General features: G+C 38.7%; 1 long non-coding RNA gene across 1 annotated transcript; it reads right to left on the bottom strand.

The window, feature by feature from the left end:
* Nucleotides 1-712: 712 nt before the first annotated feature.
* Nucleotides 713-1,740, bottom strand: LOC106571623 (uncharacterized). The gene is made up of 2 exons (XR_001320956.3): nucleotides 1,499-1,740; nucleotides 713-1,007 (listed from the first exon to the last, which is right to left on the bottom strand). It is a non-coding gene; the product is annotated as an uncharacterized LOC106571623 (long non-coding RNA).
* Nucleotides 1,741-4,464: the final 2,724 nt, after the last annotated feature.

Here is a 4,464-nt window from a genome sequence, read left to right as displayed (position 1 = left end):
GATCAAATTGAGTCCCTCACATCCACATCCAATTTATGCTAATAGCAGAATTATTGACTTGACCCAAGCTTTTCACTCCTCATTGTATAGAGTGATGCACCCAGCCAGGTCACCCGTGATATTCATCAGTATATAAGATATAAGTCAGTATACGTCAGTATTCGACGTCCATCTATGACGTCAGGAGATGAAGTGGAAACCAGCACTATGGGCAACAGTGAGCTCTGTTATCTTGAAGTAGGTTTTGGTTTTGCTGGATGGATGTGGATGGCAGATGAGCGTAAGCATCTGCCTCTGATTCTAAAGGTTGCAATTTCAAATCTAGTGATAGAAAGTTTTTTTAGTTTTAAGCCTATCCCAAACCTTAACCCTTAGCTTAGCCATTCGGAGTTAATGCCTAAACGTAAGAATTTTGAGTTAATGCCGGAACTTAACCCTAACCTTAAAAATTCAGAGTTAATGCTGAAACTTAATCTTAAACACATAAAATGTTTACATTTGGAACAAATTCAAAATTTGATGTTTGAGAAACATGGATTAAAGTCTAATTCTGACGTGATACTGTGAGAGCTGGTAGGATGCACCATCGGGGTGCCTCTCTAACCTCAAGGCTACCTGCCGTACCACTCCTATTTCCTGATTCTTTTTTTTTAAACACGTAGATACAATGCATTTATAATGAAGGAAAATTTTAAAAAGTGTAGAAACGTAGTTCCATTGTGGTCCTCTTTTTACCAAAATACATTATTCATCAATGAACCACAACTTAAAGATGGAAAAGGGATGGAGTTGAGTCAGTTTGTAAAATTCAGTATTGCTTGAGAGGAGGGCGGATCGATGGTACGGTACAGCCAGGGAGAAAGTCCGTCTGTCAGACAAGCCAGAAGATCTTCATCAGAGCCCATCACTTTGTCCGACGTTCCCAGTTCCTCCATAGTAGCCTCTCCACCGTAAGTAGCTGATACACCATTGCTGACTGTGTAGCACCCACCTGGGTGATGCTTCAGCTGCAGTAAAGCGCCAGAAAATCAACCACACATCAGCAGTGGTCAGAAACAGTCTCTCTGCCTCTCTGACATTTCAGACACCGCAGTCTCCACTTTCCAAAAGGCATGCGAAACCAAAAAGCCGTAGCTGCTGCTGCATGTTCTAAATGCAAACATTAGCCACCCAGCTAGCTAGCTAGCCAAAGCAAACAAACACATTTAACATTGAATACACGTAACTTTGACATTGAAGACCACACTATTTATGCGATCAAAACAGAGATTTATCAAAAATAAAAAGATGATAATATTTTTTACATTTTTTAAAACAATACCAGACCCCACCACGACACCTCTGTGATTCCACAGTTTCTGCATCCCTCCACCATTAGACACACAAACTTCATCTATCAACCCTTCCACAAAGCAAAGCAATCCCTCTGGCCGCAAACGAGCCAAGAATCCGCAAACGAGCCAAGACCCCCAGCTTGCTCGGCGAAAAGTTCACTCACTCTTTAGTTTAGGCTGATATGACTGTAGTGTACACAGCCTCTTTCCAATTGTGTCTGTTTTCATTTAGCTCTCTCTTCTTTCCCTCTCTTCGTCCCAAAACAACCCGATCAGCACTCTGCGCAATTACAAAACGGATTGAGGAAGCAGGAGCCTGATTTAGCAGACTGCAGGGACTGCCACCTTCTATTATCTTTGGATCTGTGATGATTTATGCTTTGTGTGTGGGTCTCTCTCTCTCTATCCTCACATGCTAAGATCTTTCCTCTCTTCTCTTCTTTCCCCTATAGAGTTTTTCCAGGCCGGGCCTCCAGCCCAAACTCCACAATACCAGATGTCTGATTCTGAACAAACGGAACCACCAAGGAGGAAGTCCTTGGTAGAGAATCAGAGCATGTAAGCTGAGATAGTGTTTGATAAGCTTCATACAGCACAGGGGAAATAAACAATGGGAATGGGGATGGAAAGCTGAGACATAAGAGGGTGTTCTCTCTAAGGGATCTTTGCACAGTATGAACAATTTGCCCAATTATTATTCTATATACGGTTACAGCAAGAAGGGATCTGGTATGTTACTACACCCGCTCAGTGTCACAAGATGGCTTATAATGGAAAACATTTTCAGAGTATTTGTTTCGTATCTCAAGGGTACATACCTATTATGTAGAATAATGGTCAATTCTATGTGTGAAACTGTAATTAAAGTATTCTTAGTACGTGTATTCACACATTGCTGTATAGGGGGTTGAAAAAAAGACACTAAATTGTTTATCCTATTGTCTTATTATCTTAAGGGTACACATTGTGTTAAATGGTAACAAATAATGTTTTTTTTTATCTGTAATCAATGTGTTATAAATGCTTGTACACTAAAAAAGACACAGCAGTATATTTGATTTATGTCTCAAGGGCACAAAAAACACTCAATATTTATACTAAGACAAATTGCATTTGTGAATCTGAAATCAAAGTCTTATTAGATCTATGCACACATTTTTAGGGAGGTCTGAGAAGAAACATAAAACTGTGTAGACTATTAGTAATACATTTGAAAGGTTCAAAACATTGAAATGAATGACAAATGTAATTTCTGTGATTTTCTAACCAATACAGGTTAAGCCTCGCTCTATACATTTGACACACACATCTCCCCATTTCCACTGAGATCTGTGAAAAAGATTTTTTAGCTTTGAGCCATTGGCATCCTAAACCCTACTACCCACAAGGCCTATCTTACTTCCTGTTCCTTCCAGGCAACCAGCCCTACCCAGCAGGCCATGCTATTCCAGTAATTGAGTGAGTAATGGACTTATTCCACTGAGTGCTCTTTATACCAGGCTGTAAATCCCAAGGCAAAATGGCAGATTAGAAGAAAAAAAGTAAGAAAAGAAATAAAAGCAAAAAAAATTCCATAGTACTGCTATTCACGCACAATAAATCCAATATAGGTCTCAGTCAGTTTGTGTCAATCCTGTCTTCCCAGCATTGTCACTCTTCTGGCCGACGGTCAGCAGCCATCTGCGGCTTTCTGTGGTCGTCTGGAGTTATTAGCTAACAAGACAGTGGGTAAGTATCTAGAATGTATCCTGATGATCATAATAATTTTTATTTCCCTCTCTTTTCCTTTAACTCCTAAAAGTCTAATCAAACATATGGAATTGTTATAGGATGTTCATACCATGGATCATTTAGCTATTTGATTTGGAATTTTTGGACCCCTGTAGGTATCAAGAAAATATCCCAAAAATATATTAGATCAAATATTGAATTTGGCCTTTAGTGCTATAGCCCATAGAAACACATTGAATAACATATTCATACACGGCAAAATAGACAGTAAAACAATTACTCTTAAGAAATAAAGTTTTGAAGTTGTCTGTCCTATATCTAGGAGATATAAGAAAGCTCAGGAATTATTATAACTTTAGAATATATTCATACTAATAATTTTATGTGTGGGGTACAGAGATGAGGTATTCATTTAAAAATCACGTTAAATACTATAATTGCACACAGACTGAGTCAATGCAACATGTTAAATACATTTTTAATGCTACATTTATTTAAGCTTGAATACTTATTTTTATTTATTTAACTAGGCAAGTCAGTTAAGAAGAAATTCTTATTTTCAATGATGGCTTAGAAACAGTTCAGGGGCAGAACGACAGATTTGTACCTTGTCAGCTTGGGGATTCGATCTTGCAACCTTTTGGTTATTATTCCAACACTCTAACCACTAGGCTGCGCTGACTCAAGACATTTCAGCTTTTCATTCGTAATTCATTTGGACAAAATTCTAAAAACATACAGTTGAAGTCGGAAGTTTACATACACCTTAGCCAAATACATTTCAACTCAGTTTTTCACAATTCCTGACATTTAATCCTAGTAAAAATGTCCTGTCTTAGGTCAGCTAGGATCACCACTTTATTTAGGAATGTGAAATGTCAGAATAATAGTAGAGAGAATGATTTATTGTAGCTTTTATTTCGTTCATCACATTTCCAGTGGGTCAGAAGTTTACATACACTTAATTAGTGTTTGGTAGCATAGTAAATTGTTTAACTTGGGTCAAATGTTTCGGGTAGCCTTCCACAAGCTTCCCACAATAAGTTGGCTGAATTTTGGCCCATTCCTCCTGACAGAGCTGGTGTAACTGAGTCAGGTTTGTAGGCCTCCTTGCTTGCACACGCTTTTTCAGTTCTGCCCACACATTTTCTATAGGATTGAGGTCAGGGCTTTGTGATGGCCACTCCAATACCTTGACTTTGTTGTCCTTAAGCCATTTTGCCACAACTTTCAAAGTATGCTTGGGGTCATTGTCCATTTGGAAGACCCATTTGCGACCAAGCTTTAACTTCCTGACTGATGTCTTGAGATGTTGCTTCAATATATCCACATAATTTCACTTCCTCAATATGCCATCTATTTTGTGAAGTGCACCAGTCCCTCCTGCAGCAAAGCACCC

The sequence above is a fragment of the Salmo salar genome, chromosome 15 (assembly GCF_965601325.2).
Source record: "Salmo salar chromosome 15, fSalSal1, whole genome shotgun sequence".
Classification (NCBI taxonomy): Eukaryota; Metazoa; Chordata; class Actinopteri; order Salmoniformes; family Salmonidae; genus Salmo; species Salmo salar.
Note: the sequence above shows the minus strand (reverse complement) of the source record. Positions and strands in the feature narration are given on the sequence as shown.